This window comes from Pan paniscus, chromosome 8 (assembly GCF_029289425.2).
Source record: "Pan paniscus chromosome 8, NHGRI_mPanPan1-v2.0_pri, whole genome shotgun sequence".
NCBI lineage: Eukaryota > Metazoa > Chordata > Mammalia > Primates > Hominidae > Pan > Pan paniscus.
The window spans coordinates 127,280,703-127,301,136 of NC_073257.2; the positions used below are offsets into that span (position 1 = coordinate 127,280,703).

At 33.7% G+C, this 20,434-nt stretch overlaps 1 protein-coding gene across 6 annotated transcripts in view; it reads left to right on the forward strand.

The window, feature by feature from the left end:
• ATRNL1 (attractin like 1) overlaps positions 1-20,434 on the forward strand; it is an 857,023-nt gene that overhangs the window by 312,927 nt on the left and 523,662 nt on the right. The window lies entirely within an intron of this gene.

Genomic DNA, 20,434 nt, shown 5'->3' on the forward strand with positions numbered 1-20,434 from the left:
ATGAACTACTGCTATACACTAGTATGTCCTTTTGATTTATTTCTGGAGCTCCAGTGTAGTGGCTATGTTGTATAGTTTAGCACTTTTAGTTTTATGGAAAAATGGTAAGTGACTGAACATATTTCAGTGTAATCTCTTTTTATAACAATTTTCTTTTTTGTCTTGTTTTGGCAATTTGCAGGTGCAAATATGATATCCTTTCTTTATTGTTAATAATATTTGTCCTCTCACCTCAACATAATGTTTTGAGGTTTATCCAAGTTGCTGCATTCAGATAGCTGTAATGTGATCCTATTCAATGTTGTAGAGTATTTCATTATATAATTATAACACACTTCATTCATTTGCCTGTTTTCTTTTTTTTTAATTATACTTTAAGTTTTAGGGTACACGTGCACAACGTGCAGGTTAGTTACATATGTATACATGTGCCATGTTGGTGTGCTGCACCCAGTAACTCGTCATTTAACATTAGGTATATCTCCAAATGCTATCCCTCCCCCCTCCCCCCACCCCACAACAGGCCCCGGTTTGTGATGTTCCCCATCCTGTGTCCATGTATTCTCATTGTTCAGTTCCCACCTATGAGTGAGAACATGCGGTGTTTGTTTTTTTGTCCTTGCGATAGTTTGCTGAGAATGATGGTTTCTAGCTTCATCCATGTCCCTACAAAGGACATGAGCTCATCATTTTTTACGGCTGCATAGTATTCCATGGTGTATTTGTGCCACATTTTCTTAATCCAGTCTATCATTGTTGGACATTTGGGTTCCTTCCAAGTCTTTGCTATTGTGAATAGTGCCGCAATAAACATATGTGTGCATGTGTCTTTATAGCAGCATGATTTATAATCCTTTGGGTATATACCCAGTAATGGAATGGCTGGGTCAAATGGTATTTCTAGTTCTAGATCCCTGAGGAATCGCCACACTGACTTCCACAATGGTTGTTTTCTTTTTTGATAATTCCAGTTTTGTTTTTCCTTTTTCACCATTACCGTTAATGTTTTATCAGTATTCTTATATGTTTCCTGGCTTACAAATGCATACATTTTGTTGCATGTGTATTCATTATTCATATTTTCAACTTTGGAAAATTAACTATTTTGTAAAGTGATTATATTAAATTATAGCCATTCCAAGTCTTTATGAATTTTATTAATGCTCCACATCTTTGCTGATAGTTGGTATTCCAAGGCATTTTAATTTTGACACTTCTGATAGATGTGTAATTGCTATGTTCTTAAGCTTAAAAAATTCCTTAGTTCTTAAAAGTTTATTATGTTTAATCTTTAAAGGTTTCATCTCTTTAATCACCGGTGGAATTTTCTCTTTTTATGATGTAGTATTATCTCAAGTTTCTTGTGATTTTTCTGCTGGATTCTCCTTTTCTTAATCATTTTTAGTAATATTTTATACATGCTGTGTACACATCTTTTGTTCGTGATATGTTTAGTAAATGTCACTCTGTGGTTGGACTTTCACGCCAATTTGTATGTCTATAATGAGACATTCTTAATTTTAATATAATCCAATATATCCATCTTTTCCCTATGGTTAGTGCTTTTTTGGGTTCTGTTTAAAAATTCTTTCTGTTCTCCATTATCAAGTAGTATTCAGATAGCCAGTTGGTCATGGAATTTATTTTTGGCCTGAAGGTTTTAACTTTCATCCAATTTTTTTAAAAGAGATAAACTATTCAGATTTTTGTTTCTTCTAGTGTCTGTTTTGTTCTTTTCCTTTAAAATATTTTCGTTTATTTATTTAAATTGGATTTTATTTTTAAATTGACACAATAATGGTACATATTTATGGTGTTCATAATGATGTTTCAGTACATACAGTGCATAATGGATCAGATAGGGCAATCAGCATTTATAATCTGTGTTGGGAACATTAACACAAATTATCTTTCCAGCTATTTGAGCTATATAATGTATTATTGTTAACTATAGTCCTCTTAAAGTAGTATAGAATATTAGAACTTATTCCTCCTATCTAGTTGTAATTTAATATGCTTTAACAAATCTCTCCTTATTTCTCTTTCCCCACACCCTTCCCAGCCACTAGTGCCTTCTGTTCTACTTTTTACTTCTATGAGATCAACTTTTTTTTTTAGCTTCCACATGACTAAAGACATGCAGTGTTTAACTTTCTATTCCTGGCTTATTTCATTTCATGTAATGTCTTCCAGTTCCATTTATGTTGCCACGAACGACAGGATTTCCTTCTTTTTAATGGCTGAATAATATTCCATTGTGTATATATCCTACATTTCCTTTATTCATGTATTGATGTACACTTAGGTTGATTACATATCTTTGCTATTGCAAATAGCATTGCAATAAATATGACGATGCAAGTATGCCTTTGACATACTAATTTATTTTCCTTTGTATAAATACCCAGTAGTGGGAAGTCTGCATCATATGTATGGTAGTTCTATTTTTAGTATTTTGAGAAATTTCCATACTGTTTTCCATACTGGCTGTACTAGTTTACATTCTTATCAACAATGTATAAGAGTTCCTTTTTACCACATCCCTGCCGGCATCTTATATTTTTGTCTTAAAAAGACACAGCCATTTTAACACAGCCATTTTAACTGGGGTCAGATGATATCTCTTTGTGGTTTTCATTTGCATTTCTTGATGATTAGTGATGTTGGCCATTTTTTCATAGGTTTGCTGGTGATTTTGTATGTCTTGTTTTGAGAAATGTCTGTTCAGATTATTTGCCCATTTTACAATTAGATTGTTTGTTTTCTTGCTGTTGCAATGTTTGAGTTCCTTGTGTATTCTGGCTCTTAATATCCTGTCAGATGAATAGTTTGCAACCCATTCTGTGGATTGTCTTTTTACTCTGTTGATTGTTTCCTTTGCTGTGCAGAAGTTTTTTATCTTGATATAGTTATATTTGTTAATTTTTGCCTTTGTTGCCTGTGCTTTTGAAGTCTTATTCATAAAATCTTTTCCCAGATCCATGTCCTGAAGCATTCCCCTGGTGTTTTTTTCTAGTCGTTTTATTGTTTCTGGCCTTACATTTAGGTATTTGATCCATTTTTCAGTTGTTTTTTGTATAGGGCAAGAGGTGAGGGGTCTAGTTTAATTCTAATGCATATGGATATCCAGTTTTCCCAGAACCGTTTATTGAAGAGATTATTTTTTCTCCAAGTCACCTTTGTTCTTGGCACCTTTGTCAAAAATCAGTTGGCTGTAGATATGTAATTTCTGTGTTCTCCATTATGTTTCATTGATCTGTGTGTCTGTTTTTATGCCCGTACCTGTCATTTTGGTTAGTATATTTTGAAGTCTGGTAGTGTGATACCTCCAGCTTTGTTCTTTTTTGCTCAGGATTGCTCTGACTACTAAAGGTCTTCTGAGGTTCTATACAAATTTGATTTTATTACTTTTTTCTATTTCTGTGAACAATGTCATTGGTAGTTTGAAAGGAATTGCATTCAATCTGTATAGCTTTGTGTAATATGGCCATTTTAACAATATTAATTGTGATTCGTGGGCATGAGATGTCTTTTTATTTGTTTGCATTCTCCTCAATTTTATCAGTTTATTTTGTAGTTTTCCTTGTAGAGTTCTTTCACCTCCTTGGTTATATTTATTTCTAGGTACTTTTTTGTTAGTTATTCTAGATGAGATTTGCCTCTTGATTTCTTTTTCAGCTACTTTGTTGTTTGTATATTGAAATGCTACTGATTTTTTAATGTTGATTTTGTAACCTACAAGTTTAGTGAATTCATTCAGCAGTTCTATTAAATAATAGTGTTTTGGGAGATTCTTTAGGATTTTCTGTACACAAGATCATGTGATCTGCAAACAGGACAATTTCACTTCCTCTTTTCCAATTTGGATGCCTTTTATGTCTTTTTCTTGCCCAATTGCTCTGGCTGGGACTTTCAACACTATGTTGAATAAGCATGGTGAGAGTGGTAATTTTTGTCTTGTTTTAGTTCTTACTGAAAAACAAACAAACAAAAAAAACAAAAACCAAGAGCATCATAGTAAAACAGGAGTAGATTAACCCTCATACCAAAACCAAACAAGGATTCAACAACAAAAAGAAAACTATAGGCTAATATCCCTTATGAACATGTATGCAAAAATCCTGAACAAAACAAAAGCATTCATCTTTTCCCTATTCAAATTAGTGTTTGGTGTGGTTTGTCGTGTATGGCCTGTATTGTGTTGAGGTACTTTCCTTCTATACCTAATTTATGGGGAGTTTTTTTTTTTATCATGGAGAGATGTTGAATTTTGTCAAATGCTCTTTCTGCATCTTTTGAGATTATCATATGGCTTTTTTCCTTCATTTTGTTGATGTGATGTGTCACATTTATTGATTTGCATTGTGTTGAACCATCCTTACATTCCAGGGATAAACCCCACTTGATCTTAGTGTATTATCTTTTTATATATTGTTGGATTTGATTTGCAGTATTCTGTTCAGGAGTTTTGAAAATGTCCATCAGTGATATTAGCCTATAGTTTTCTTTTTGTTGTTGTGTCCTTATCTGGTTTTGGTATCAGGGTTAACCTAGTCCTGTTTTACTATGATGCTCTTGTTTACTGCTATTTTTTCATTTATCAGTTTGGAGATTTCAGAAAGTTTAGCCATTTCTCTTTAAAAATTGCTACTTTTTTTTTTTTTAACAGAGTCTTGCTCTGTCGCTAGACTGGAGTGCAGTGGCACAATCTTGGCTCACTGGAACCTCTGCCTCTCGGGTTCAAGTGATTCTCCTGCCTCAGCCTCCCGAGTAGCTGGGACTACAGGTGTGCACCACACACCCAGCTAATTTTTGTATTTTTAGTAGAGATGCAGTTTCACCATGTTGGCCAGGATGGTCTCGATCTCTTGACCTCATGATCTGCCCGCCTTGGCCTTCCAAAGTGCTGGGATTACAGGCATGAGCCACCGCACCTGGCCTCTCTCTCTCTGTTTTAAAAATATTATATGATAGCATTTTGGTGGGTTTCTTTAGGGAAAAAAAGAGAAAAATAAGTGTGTTTTACCTTTTATATCTTTATATCTTCATTTAAAAAGAAATATTTTATTTTATTTTCAGAGACAGAGTCTTACTCAACTTGTCACCCAGGCTGGGGTTCAGTGACGCGATCTTGGCTCACTGCAACCTCTGCCTTGTGGGTTCAAGTGATTCTTCTGTCTCAGCCTCCTGAGTAGCTAGGATTACAGGTGTGCGCCACCATGCCCTGCTAATTTTTGTATGTTTAGTAGAGACAGGGTTTTACCATGTTGGCCAGGCTGGTCTCAAACTCCTGACCTCGTGATCCACCCACCTCGGCATCCCAAAGTACTGGGACTACAGGCATGAGTCATCATGCTTGGCCTACCCCTTCATATTTAATCATAAAAATGCAAAATTATTTAGCAGATTTTCAGCTGTTTTAAATAATCTGTAATATTTTAAAATTATGGCGGTTACATGCCCCTTATTTTAGTCTCTGAGTAAAAAAATTATATATCTTGACAAGGTATATGTATATATTTAAACATTTGAATATATATTTAATATATTTAATATCTAAGTGTTCGTATTATAAATTCAAATATTTAAATAAATTAAATATTTAAATTTAAAATTTTAATTTAAACATTTAAATTAAAAATACTTTAAAACTTATAAATGTAGAATTATTTTATATTTTGTTTTATACAAAATGTGTATAACATAATGTTAGCGTTTACATAAATGATAATCATTATTTAGGTGACATTTAATGAGATTATTTACTTCTTCAAAGTCTGTAATACATAGTTCAGCCTAAATCTGTTTTCCATGAAAGTCTAGCTGCTTGATTAGTTTGCTTAGTGGAAAAGGAGTATGATTATCTCTTTGCTTAGACACGGAAACCCTTTGAAGTTACATTTTTAATTAAGCCATACAGAAGACTTCTAAAGGCTTTTAATGTTTTTATCAGTCTTGAAGGGTTCTGAGTTTTTAAAATGTTATTTAGCTCAAATATCAGAAATATTAACATGATTTATGTTGTAAAGTATCAATTTGTTTAAGGAATTATTATTTATATTTAAACGTTTTACATTTTATTTACCTGTTGTAATCTGAAGTTGAACTTGCTAAAATAATTTAATGTCTCAATTTGCTTTTTTATTATGTGAATTAGATTAGTGGTTCATGTTCATACCTCAAGTAAATATATTGAAATATTTTATATTATAAAATTCTATCTATAACAAAAATTTTATGTTGGGCAGCTCCTATACTGACCATTAATTATCTATGACTTCTGGTATTCATACCATTGTGTAATTCCATTTCCTTCCTTGAGTGTGGGCAGGACCTGTGCTTGCTTCTAAACCAGAAAATAATGCAAAGTTAATGGGATATTACTCCTATTATTTTGTTACATTACATGGTAAAAGTGATGGTTTTCACTTCTGTGAATATGCTGTGAAGTCTATGCTTGCTAGAAAACTTGCTCTAGTGATTTTTTCTTTTGCTGGCTCTGAGAAAAATGTAGCTGAGAGTATCCTCTAGTAGCTGAGGATAGCCAACAGCCAATAGCAAGTGAAAAACCAAGGCCCTCGGTCCTATAGTGGTAAGGAAATAAATTTTGCCAAAAACCTGAGGGAAAATAGAAGCAGGCATATGCCTAGTTAGTCCTCTGATTAAAACCAGTCCCAGCTGACACCTGATTGCAGGATTACAGTGGACCCTAGGTGCAGCCAACGTCTTGATTGCAGTCTGCTGTGACTCTGAATCAGAGAACCTGGTTATGCCATGCTCAGACTCCTGATCCACGGAAACTGTGATATAATAAATGTGTGTTGATTATAGTTACCAAATTTATGTATTTTTACTGAGCAATAGATAACTAGTACAAATATTATATCCAAGTACTCTGATATTTTATTTACCGAATTATACAACTCTACATTAGATATTTTTGTAATGTATTCCTTAAGTGTTTTCAGACTAGGAAGGAGATTTCTAGTCTTTGGTAGATATTTTCTTGAATGGGTAAAATAATTTCAACAATGCAGATTAAGACTTTTCCTAGAACAGAGCATTTCTGAAGAAATTTTACCTTTGTGTAAATAAACACAGTAGACTGTTACAGAATAAATGAGTTAAACTATTTTAATTGATCTGAGTAATTTACATTTATATCTGCAAAATTGCCTTAATAAGGTATTTATAATTTTGTTATATTGTTTTCTTATGTTGAAAATAGTTAGATCCTCCATTCTGATTTCTTAATTTGCATTTCTTTGGGGGATCTACAATGAAATTGATGGATTATGATAATCTTGATTCCAGATCATATTATTATTAGATTACATCATAATCCATAACGGATATGCCAAACATTTTAATATCACCTATTATATTTATAACAGGTTAGCACAGTTTTATCAATTTATTTTTGGCATGTGAGGAATGAGGTCGGGAGTCATTGGTTTGCATAGCATTGCATTGTGTATAAGTAGTATTTTATACATTTGTTTGGGATTTCATCTGTTTTATCCTTTGTAATGAGATATTTTCCCATGAGTGGTGACTCTGCTATTAGAATCAATTTGCTAGCCTGTGAGGATCTTGGATTTTTAGTGGAAGTATAACAAGTAAGCCTGCATTCTTTTTTCTTTTTTGTCTTTTTTAAGTGAATTAAACATGGAACAAATTTATCTGATAGGACGTGACATTAACGAAAATAAAAATTTGTTTATTCTTCCCTAATCTTAATTTTTATGATGATGTTTACCAACTCCTATGGTAGACTCCTTCACATTTACCAGACAGACCTCAACATTTTTCTATAAACAAGAGCCCTCCCTTCTTGTCCCATTTATTTAGCTATTTATTATTGGAATGGACTCATGAATTCCTGTTTTTTTCCCAATGATTTATAATTCACTACTGTTTTTAACCACTTTGGCACTCACATTGTCCAAGATTTGGCCAGTAGGAGAGGCTTCAAGCTAGCTCTTTTGTTTATGTGACACACCTATCATTTTGTGAATACTTCCTTACTTTCTGGTATAAGAAGATATTTCAGGCTCATCTTATTCCTCTTCTGCCTCAGTTGTGGAATCAGCTGTATATCCTTTTGGAGCTCTAGTTCCTTGTAATGGAATATCATATTAGTGACCAAGATCTTGGTGCTAGGTATGCTTTTTGCTCTTTGAGGTATCTTTACTTAGTGGGTTGTTTGGTGAACAAAGTTAGGAAATAATAATTTATTTATGTGCACATATAAATACACATATGTGCACATACATGCATACATATGCATGTATATACACACATATAAATATTTTAGAAAGCATTTCTTCATACTAAAACTTCCGATTCAGATCTATTTCTGCAAGGCCTTTGTACCTTCTCCGGCTCAGTATTTGTTCCTTCTTCTACAGTAAATGAACACTGACTTCCAACGACATCAACATATTTCCTTGTTTGCTCAATTCTATATTGTAATCTAAAATAGTTTCAGATTTACTTTGCTTATATCACTTCAGTAAGAAAACCTACCTAAAAGATTCTGGAATCTGATTTCAAGCTTCCCTTCTCCACCTTGCCCTGCACCAATTCGGAGTATGTAGTCAAATTTTGGGTTCCTAAGTTACTTTGAACCTTCCTTCCCTCCCTCTTCTCTTACTCCCTCCCTTCCTTTCTTCTTTCATTCCTTTTTTCCCTCTTCTCTTCTTCCCCTTACCTCTTCTCCTATTTCCCTCCTTTTTTACTTTCTTTTTCCATCAATATAGAGATAGGATTCACTTGAAGTTTATTAGGCTCTTTTGTTTCTACTTACTTCTAATTTTATGAATTTTTTCCTTTCCCATTCTTATTGTATTAAAATAATTAATTAAATATGTTGAACATTAATAAGCTGAAACTACTTCCAGTATACTCAGAGAGATTATTGTTCATTTCTTTCTCCCTCTTCCAGTAGGTAACCAATTTTATTGTTTTCTGGTTTATCCTTCCCGTGTTTCCTTTCATAAAAGTAAAGCTGTATGAGCTGTGTGTGTTTCTGTCTATGTGCGTATCTTATATTTATATATATAGTTATTATTTCACCTTCTTAAACAAAAGCTGACATATTATTAGATGTATTTTAGATACTCTTTTGAGTTTTACATTTTTTTCTTCTTTATAATACTTCCTGGAGCTCAGTTAATATCAGCTCATAAAAATGTTCATTTTTTTGTTCTATTTTGTTTACAGATGTATAGTATTCCATTATGCATATGTACCATAGGTTAACAAATCTATTCGGGGACATTTAGACATTTTTCTAGTATTTTGCAATTAAAATTACGCTACACTGAATAAACTCGTATGTATGTAGTTTTATAATATTGGAGGTTTTTCTTAAGAGCAAATTCCTTTCAATGGGATTGTTGGGTCGAAGAATACATGCATATGTAGTTTTTTAGATATTGTCAAGTTGTCCTCCATATGAATTTTCTCATTTTCTATTCCTACTAGCCAATATGGGATGGCCTATTTATCTACAGACTCATAAGCAGGATATATTGCTATGCATCTGAAATTTTGCCATTCTTGTGGAGAATAATTTGTGTAGTTTTAATTTATATTTCCATTATTATAAGTGAAGTTGAATATTTTTCATGTGGTTAAGAGCCATTTTTATATCACTTTTGTGAATTGTCTCTTCATGTATTTTGCCAGTTTTTCTATAAAATTATTAGTTTCCCCCTTATTTTTAAAGAGTCCTTTATGAATTAGAGATTATAGCTCTTTTTCAGTGAGACATAAGTTGCACATATTTCCTCCCAGTTTGTCATATGTTTCTTGACTGTACTAATTGCACTTTTTTTTTTTTGCTATGCAGCTTTCTTAAGGTAGTCATATTTCTTAGTCTTTTAAAAATTACATTTGGAATTTTATTCATGGTTAGGAAGCCTTTTATTATGTAATTAATTATGTAATTAACTTATCCTTTATTATGTAAAGGATTTATTATGTAATTAACATTCTTTTTTTTACTATATCAAAAATTTTATTTTTTACGTTTAGATTTATGCTTCATTTAGAGTTTTATTTTGTTTATGGTATGAGGATTGGATCTGATTTGATAGTTTTACAATAGCTATCAAGTTGTCTTAATTTATCATGAGGACTGTCTTACTCCAGTCATTTAAGACAACTTTTATCATTTACTAGATTTTTAGCATGTGATAGTTGAGCCTGTTTCTGGAATTTCTATTGTACACATTTGGTCTATTTATGTGCTAGTACCATACTATTTAATTATAGAGACTTTGAGTATATTTTATATCTTTTAGGTCTACCTCTCTTCAAAGCTCATCTTTTTCAGTGTTTTTCTAATTATTATTGTATGTTTACTTTTGTCCCTAAGCATTGAGATCAACTTTTCTAGCTCCTATAAAATCTCATTGGAGTTTTCATTGAATCACATTAAAGTTAAAGATTATCTTTGAAATTAGTTGCTATTCTGATGATGTTGAGGTGTCCTACAAAAGAATAAATAATGTCTTTCCATTTATTTACATCTACTTTTGTCTTTTTCAAGCTGAGTTTCATGCCCAAAATCATATTGTTATGTTTTTATAGAAAGTATTTATTTCATTAGCTTTTTGGAGGTACCTGTGTTTCCTTAAAGGACACATGGAATTAAACTACCAAAAATTGGTGTTTAAATTTAACTCATAAAATTTGAAAACCCTTTTAATACATTCAAAATTATTTCAAAAATTATTATTTGTTAATATAAACCACTTTAGATAATATATGTTTCTAATTTGCTTTTTTGAGCTATAAATATTTAATAGAGAATGTAGTTCTTGTATTGGACACCTTCCTGAATTCTGCAAAGTCTTTCAGTTTAATTCTTAACAAGGTGGTGTTGGTTTGTTTTTTCTGTTAATTTTCTGTGGTTGACTATTGAAAACTTAGAATTGGGATGCCAAAGTTACTTCCTACACAAGAACATATAGTTTCATCCTTCCAAGAAATTTGTAGTTTAGAGAAAATAAAATTTCAACTATTCCTTTGTAAAACTTATACTGTGTTGAAGGTAAATATATTATAGTAAATTTCAGTTCAATATATGATTATGTAATTTGAATAAAGTTATAACATTCATATTATAACTTTCATATTATAACTTTCATATTAGAGAAATGAGTTTGTATCCTTGAACTTTTTAAGTCAATATCTCAGTATTATCACTTTGAAAACACTTGAGGGAGAGTGATGCCAGCAAGATGGCAGAATAGGAGATAACCTACTAATATTTCCTCACAACAACAAGAACTCTGCACTTATCTACTGACAAAAGTCACTGGCAGGAGCCTCAGGAGTCAGGTAGGAGGGTGTGAAAGCCCATTGGAGCCCAAGGCCCAAAGAGGGTTGTTTTGAGAATGCAGACTGGCACCCAGGTAATAGATGCATTAATTTTGCTTCCAGGTTCAAGCCCAGAAATGGCCCTGATCCCCAAGGGATTTGACTACAGCCCTGTTTGGCCTTGAGCCTGCAACTAAAATCATCTTCTAAGGGGTCTAGGAGCAATCATGTGTACTAGTGTAAGAGACTTGTTTGCCCACTGATATCAGTCTCTGCAGTGAACCTAGAAGTAGTCCTGTGGCTCGACTCCAGCCCTCTACAGTTGAGTTCCCAGCACAGAACTGCTCACACAAAACCCCAGAGGGAGACTTGCCCATATCCTGCAGATTGTGAGTCTGAGCCTCCTTGATAGGCTTGCCAAACTTATCTTTCAGTAGTACCCAGGTTGTCATCTCACAGCACATCCTGAGGGATCCAGTCTGACCCCCAGCTCCCCACACTGTAGTGAGGTAACTATCATATCTGTGCAGGGACCTGCTAGGAGATGTGCAGCCATCTGAGGAATGGAGGTGGGCTATCCAACCTTTGTCCCACAGTAGATCCTGAGGGGACCCAGCCTCAGATTTGGCCCCTCCTGCTGCAGTTGGTGACATATCTCTCACCTGTTCAGAGACCTCCTGGGAGGCATGATTGTCTGGGGCACTGGGATAGTCTTCTGGGCTAGGTTTCCTGGCCAGCTTTCCCACACAGCCCAGTTACCCTCCTTGGATTTTCCCTAGGTCCAGCTGCCCTGCAGAGCCCTGCCAACCTTGGAGCCCTCCTGAGACTTGTGGCAGATCTGGGCTTAGACTGCCCTCTAGTGTTTAGGGAGTTGCAGTGGTCATGGGCTCAGAGAACACAACAGTCAGTCCCCTTAGAAACTCTGGAAGGCCCTCTGAAGAAGGATGAGCAAAAACAAAACTAGACTAGGAAGACTGGAATAAACACCTGATCTCTCAGTGCACACACATTGTTGCATGTCCATAAGCATCAAGATCATTCAGGGAAATCTGATCTCACCAAACAGACAAAATAAGGTGCCAGAGACTGGCCCTAAGGTGATGGAGACATGTGGTCTTTCAGACAAAGAATTCAAAATAGCTGTTTTTAGAAAGTTCAATAAATTTACTGAAGCCCAAACTTCAGTAAAATTCAGAGAAGCAATCAGAAATACATGAACGAAACTTAAGAGATTGAAATATTAATAATAAAAACAAATGGAAATCCTGGAGGTGAATGAAATGAATGAGTGAAATAAAATACAATGAATGAAATAAAAATGGAATAGAGAGCATCATCAGCACAATAGATCAAACAAAAGAAAGAATTAGTGAGTTCAAAGGTAGGCTATTTGAGAACATAGTCAGAGGTGAAAGAACCAAGAGAATGAAAAGGGCCAAAGAAAGCTTACCAGATCTGTGGGACAACATCAAAATAACACATTTGTGTTATTAGAATTCAAGAAGGAGTTGAGAGACAAAGGGGCCAAAAACTTATTAAAAATAATAACAGAAAACTTTTCAAGCCTGGGGAAAGATGTGAATGCCCAATTATAGCAAAGTCAAAGGTCACCAGATTCAATCCAAATAAGAATACCACAAGGCATGTCACAATTAAACTCACAAAGATCAATGACTAAGAGAGGATCTAGAAAGAAGTGAGAAAAAAAAGCAAATAACATTTAAGAGAGATCTAATATAACTGGCAGCATATTTCTCAGCAGAAACCTTTCAGGGCAGGAGGGAATGTGACAATATATTCAGAATGTGGAAGGAAACTACCTGCCAACCAAGAATACTATAGGCAGAAAAGGTGTATTTTAAAAATGAAGGAGAGAAGGACTTCTGCAGACAAACAAAAGCTGAGGGAATTAATGGCCACCAGACCAATTCTGCAAAAAATGCTAAAGAGAGCTCTTCAAACTTAAAGAAAAGAATACTTACATTGATTGTTAGGCTAATACTGTAATTTTGTTGTATAAACCACATTTATCTTTGTATAAAGAATGAACGACAAAACTATAAAAAACTACAATAATTTGTTAAGAGATAGACAATATGAAAAATATAAGCTGTGACATCAAAATTCAAAATATGGAGGGATAATGAGTTAAAATGTACCATTTTTGTTGTTTTCTTCTTTCCTTTGCGATCAAAATTAAGTTTTTATTGGTTTAAAATAACTTATAAGATGTTTTTGTGAGTCTCATGGTAACGAAAAAGCTAAAAGCTATAATAGATAACACTAAAAAAGTAAGGATTAAAACACATTACTAGAGTGAATCACATAACCACAAAGGAAGCCTTTAAGAGAGGAAAAAAGGAAAAAATATCTAGACAACTAAAAAAGAAGTTACACAATCGTGATAGTCATCCCTTACCTATCAAAAACTACCTTGAATGTAAATGGTTGAAATTATTCAGTTAAAAGAGAGGCTGAACGGATAGAAAAATATGACCAAACTATGCTGCCTACAGGAGACTTACTTTACATATAAAACGACATGCATAGATTGAAAGTAAATGGATGGGAAAAGCTATTTCATGGAAATGGAACCCCAAAAAGAACAGAAGTAGCTGTAATTATCTGAACAAAATAGACTTTAAGTTAAAAACTGTAAAAAGAGACAAGGCCATTATATAATAATAGCAGGGGTCAATGCAGCAAGCAGATACAATTATAAACATGTATGTGCCCACTAGCAGAGGACCTATGTATATAAAGCAAATATTAATAGATTTAAAGGGAGAGATAGACTGTAACACAATAATAGTAGGGGACTTCAACACTCCACTTTCAGCAATGTGCAGATCGTCCAGACAGAAAATCAACAAAGAAACTTCAGTGTCAGACAACACTCTTGACCAAATGGACCTAACAGACATTTACAGAGCATTCGGTCTAACAGCTGCAGAAGGCACAGTCTTCTCAACAGCACATGTAACATTGTTTAAGATAGATTATATGTAAGGGCACAAAACATGTCTTAACAATTTTTTTTTTTTTGAGACAGAGTCTCACTGTTGTCACCCAGGCTGGAATGCAATGGTGCGATCTTGGCTTAGTGCAACCTCCGCCTCCCAGGTTCCAGCAATTCTCCTGCCTTGGCTTCCTGAGTTGCTGTGATTACAGGTGCCTGCCACCATGCCTGGCTAATTTTTGTATTTTTAGTAGAGGCAGGGTTTCACCATGTTGGCCAGGCTGGTCTCGAACTCCTGACCTTAGGTGATCCACCTGCCTCGGCCTCCCAAAGTGCTGGGATTACAGGCATGAGCCATGGCGGCCTGGCCTCAAATTTTTAAAAATCAAAGTCATATCAAGTATTTTTTTTCTGACCACTGTGGAATAAAACTAAAACCAATAACAGGAGGAACTTTGGAAACTGTATACGTACATGGAAATTAAACAAATCAATGAAGAAATTAAAAAGGAATTTAAAACATTTCTTGAGAAAAATCAAAATGGAAATACAACATACCAAAACTTATGGGATGTAGCAAAAACAGTTTTTAGAGGAAAGTTTATAGCAATAATCACCTATTTGAAAAAGTAGAAATATCTCAAATAAACAGCCTAATGTTGTACCTCAAAGACCTAGAAAACAAGAATGATCTAAGTCCAAAATTATGAGAAGGAAAGAAATAATAAAGAACAGAGAAGAAATAAAGGAAATAGAGACTAAAAATACAAAGCATCAAGAAAATGAAGAGTTGGTTTTTGAAATAAGAAACAAAATTGACAAAGCTTTAGCTAGCCTAAGAAAAAAAGAGGAATGATTCAAATGAATAAAAGATGAATTGAATAATTGAATAATTTCAATTATTCAAATGAATAAATGAAAAAGTTAAAGATGAAAAAGGAGACATCGCAACTGATACCACAGCAATACAAAGGATCATTAGAGACTATAATGAGCAATGATAGACCAACAAATTTGAAAACTTAGAAGAAATGAATAAATTTCTTATAGCTTATCTTACCAAGATTGGATCATGAAGAAATAGAAAACATGGGCAGACCAATAATGAGAAACAAGATTGAATCAGTGAAACAAAGACTCCTATCAAAAAAAGTTCAGGACCTGATTGCTTCATTGCTAAATTCTAGCAAATATTTAAAAATGAACTCATACCAATTATTATCAAACTATTCCAAAAAATGGAAGTAGAGGGCATTCTTCCAAACTCATTCTATGAGGCCAGCATTACCCTGATAACAAAACCAGACAAAGACAAAAGTATAAAATAAAACTACAGGCCAATATCCCTGATGGATATAGATGCAAAAACCCATAATACAGTACTAGCAAACTGAATCCAACAACATATTATAAGGTCATTGACCATGATTTAGTGAAATTCATCCCAGTAATGCAAGTACAGTTCAAATCACAAAAATTAATAAATGTGTTACATTGCATTACTAGGATGAAGGACAAAAACCATAGGATCATCTCAATAGATGCTAAAAAAAGAATTTGATAAAATTTAACATTCCTCCATGATAAAACCCCTGAAAAATTAGGTGTAGAGGGAACACACCTCAACATATGTGCACATATATGCATCCACAGCTAACATCCTACCAAACAGGGAAAAGTTGAAAGCTTTCCCTTTGAATGCTGAAGCAAATGCCATAGTATGATGGCATTCCTATCAAACTATGACATTCTTTACATAATTAGAAAAAATTATTTTAAAATTCATATGGAATCAAAAAAGAGCTCGAGTAGCCAAGGTAATCATAAACAGAAAGAATAAAGCTGGGGATACCATGTTAATTGACTTCAAACTATATTACAAGGCTGTGGTAACCAAAACAGGATGGTACTTATACAAAGACAGACACATAGACCAATGGATCAGAATAGAGAGCCAAGAAATAATTCTGCATATGTACAACTATCTAGTCTTCAATGAAGCTGACAAAAACAAGTAGTGATGAAAGGACTCCCTATTCAATAAATGGTGCTGTAATACCTGGCTAGCCATATGCAGAAGTTGAAACTGGACCCCTTTCTTACACCATATACAAAAGTCAACTCAAAATGGATTAAAGACTTAAATGTAAGACCCCAAACTATAAAAACCCTGAAGGATAACCTAGATACCATTCTGGATGTAGGACCTGGCAAAGATTTCATGACGAATATGCCAAGAGTAATTGCAACAACAAAGAAAATTGACAAATGGCGCCTAATTAAACTGAAGAGCTTCTTCATGGCAAACAAAACTACCAGCAGAGTAAACAGACACCTTACAAAATAGGAGAAAATATTTGCAAACTATGCATCCCACAAGGATCTAATATCTAGAATCTATATGGAACTTAAATCAACAAGCAATAAATGAACAACCCCATTAAAAAGTGAGCAAAGTACATGAACACACACTTTTCAGAAGAAGACATACATGTGTCCAACAAGTATGTGAAAAAATGCTCAACATCACTAACCATTAGAGAATTGCAAATCAGAACCACAATATGATACCGTCTCACACCAGTCAGAATGGGAATTATTTTAAAAAATAACAGATGCTGGCAAGGTTGCAGAGAAAAGGGGACCTTATACATTGCTGGTGGGATTGTAAATTAGTTTAGCCACTGTGGAAAGCAGTTTAGCAATTTCTAAAAGAACTCAGAGCAGAGTTACCATTTGACCCAGCAATGGAACACTTGCAGCTATAAAAAAAGAACAAGATCATGTTTTTGGCAGCAACATGGATGGAGCTGGAGGCCATTATCTTAAGTGAACTAACACTGAAACAGAAAACCAAGTACTACATGTTCTCACTTTTTAGTTGGAGCTAAACATTTTGTACATACAAACATAAAGAAGGGAACAACAGACACCAGAGCCTACTGGAGAGGTGGAGGAAGGGAGGAGGGCAAAGTTAGAAACAACACCTATCAAGTATTATGCTTAAACCTGGGTGGTGAAATAATCTGTACCCCAAACCTCTGTGACACGCAATTTACCTATGTAACAAACCTGTGCATGTACCTCTAGTATATCCTAAAATAAAAGTTAAGAAAAATGATAGGAAAACAATAATTTATTGTACATTTTAAAATAAAACAGTGTAATTGGAAAGTTTTTGACACAAAGAAATGATAAATCCGTGAGGTGATGGATGTCCTTCTTACCCTGATGTCATTATTATACAATGTATGCCCATATCAAAATATCTCATGTACCCCATAAATAAGCACACTTACTATGTACCCATAAACATTAAAAGGTAAAAATTGGCCAGGTGCGGTGGCTCAAACTGTAATCCCAGCACTTTGGGAGGCTGAGGTGGGTGAATTGCTTGAGTCCAGGAGTTGGAGACCAGCCTGGCCAACACTGCAAAACCCTGTCTTAAGAAAAATACAAAAAGCTAGCCAGGCGTGATGGTGTGTAGACCCAGCTACTAGGGAGGCTGAGGTGGGAGAATCACCTGAGCACAGGAGGTGAAGGCTGCAGTGAGCTGAGATTGCACCACTGTATTCCAGCCTGGGCAACTGAGTGAGACTGTGTCTCAAAAACAAACAAGCAAACGAACAAACAAACAAAAAAGTTAAAAATTTAAAAAGACACACAAACTAATGAAACAGAATGAAGAACCCAGAAATAAATACACGCATGTATACCATCTGATTTTTGGCAAAAGTGCCAAGAATACACGTTAGGGAGATAATATTTTCTTTAATAAATGATGCTGGGAAAAAGTTTCATTAAGAAGAATGAAACTAGACCCCATCTGTCACCACTTAAAAAAAATCAAAATGGATTAAAGATTTAAATGTAAGTCCTCAAAATGTGAGACTACTAGAAGAGAACACGGAGGTAACACTTTATTGCATTTCTCTGGGGAAGGTTTTTTGTTTGTTTGTTTTGGAAAACACCTCAAAAGCACAGGCAACAAAAGCAAAAATAGAGAAATGGGATTACATCAAAACAAAAGCTTCTGTGCAGCAAAGGAAATAATCAGCAGAGCAAAGAGACAACCTATAGAATGGGAGAAAATATTTGCAAACTATGCATCTGACAAGGGATTAATATCCAGCTATGTTAGGAACCCAAAGAACTCAATAGCAAAAAACCCCACAAGTAGTAAAGAGTGGACAAAAGATCTGAATAGACATTTCTCAAAAGAAGACATACGAATAGCTCACTGATATAAGAAGAAGAAACTCTACGTCACTCATCATTAGGAAAATGCAAATCAAAATCATGATGAGATATCACCTCACACTAGTTAGAATGGCTGTTATGAAAAAGACAAAAAAATAACAAATACTGGCGAGGTTGTGGAGAAAGAGGATCTTCTATCCACCGTTGGTGGAAATGCACATTAATACAGCTGTTTGTGGACAACAGTATGGAAGTTTCTCCAAAAATTAAAAACAGAATGAAAATATGTTTCAATAATCTCACTACTGGATATTTATCCGAAGGAATTGAAATTTGTATTTTGAAGATACATCTGTACTCTTACTTTTATTGCAGCACTATGTACAGTAGCCAAGATATGGAATCAGTCTAAGTCTCTATCAAGAGATGAATGGATAAAAATATGTCATATATTTTTGGAATGTATTTTATTCATAAAAATAATGAAATCCTGTCATTTGGGACACAACATGGATGAACCTAGAGGACATTATATTATGTGAAATAAACACAGAAGAAAAATACTGCATGATCTCACTTATATGTAGAATCTAAAAAGACTGATCTCATAGAAGTTGAGAGTAGAATTGTGGTTCTGAGAATTGTGGTTATGAGAAGCTGTGGAGGATTTTGAAAGGCTTGGGAGGGTATGAGGAGGGTGGAATGGGGAGAGATTGGTCAATTTATACAAAGTTACAGTTAGATAGGAATCACACTTTGTGGTGCTCTATTGCATATTTCTAAAACTAGAAAACTACCATCAATGACAAAATCTTAAAAGTGGTGTTTGGAAATGTCACAGAAAACCTAACACCCAAAGTTCCTTTGTTTCACAGAGTCCTTTTCTTCCAAGTTAGTGTTTTAAAGGATTATCATATTTTGACTTTAATTTTATAATTAATATACAGTAAAATTTACTCTTCAACTCATTTTTTCCATGAATATAAAAACTAGCTAGCACATGGCTGAAAAATGCATTGGGAATGTAATCTGATTATTTAGCCTCTAATTTTTCACTATTTGACTCTTCATTATATATATGTATTCTACTATTCCTCTGTTCTTATGAATGCTTCTGAAAAACTGAAGACATTTTAGACTCTTTTACCTCTTTAAACTTTTAACTAGAGTTGAAATATATGTAATATGTTTATATAAAATATGTATGTAATAATTACTTAAACTATATGCAAATATAATTTTTATTATTTAAATATTAAGTCACTTTATTAAGTTACCCTGGTGCATAAATTTTATAATAATTTATTTTGGAGGACATTCCAAGAAATGTTATGCAAAACCATGCTATATCTCTATTAGACATTGTCAATTTTATTTGGCAAACAAGGTTTTGTGAATTTGAAAAATTTTGAAAATACTTATGATTTTCTCCCACTGCTGTAGTTAACTATATTTTTATGTATTAAATATAAGAGTACATGAGTATGGATGCGCATATGTTCTTTCACTTTTTAAAAATCTGTTTATGTGAATTCAAAGTTTGAGCTCCTGAATTTAATCTATATTAGTCAATTTTGTTTGGGTTAGAGAAACCTTTTTTTCCAATTATTTACCAGAGGAGATCTGTTTTTAAAAATACAGATTAATTGGTGTAGAAACTGGTGTAGAAAATTTTTTTAACTGGTGTAGAAAATATGTTAATTTCAAAGAATACCACAAGTGTGAAAATAATGTGGATTTATGAATTCCCTGAATTTTCTTCTACCTAAAAATATCTCTGTATCTTATTTCAGACTTTCACTTCTTCTGTTTATTAAGGCAGGATACATATCCCAAAGCTCATAATTATATTTCATCTGCCTTTTAACATTCCTTATATGCCTATCATGTATGTTTATTTTCTTTTTCTTCACTATTTCATCTCTCACTTTTTCTCATATATAA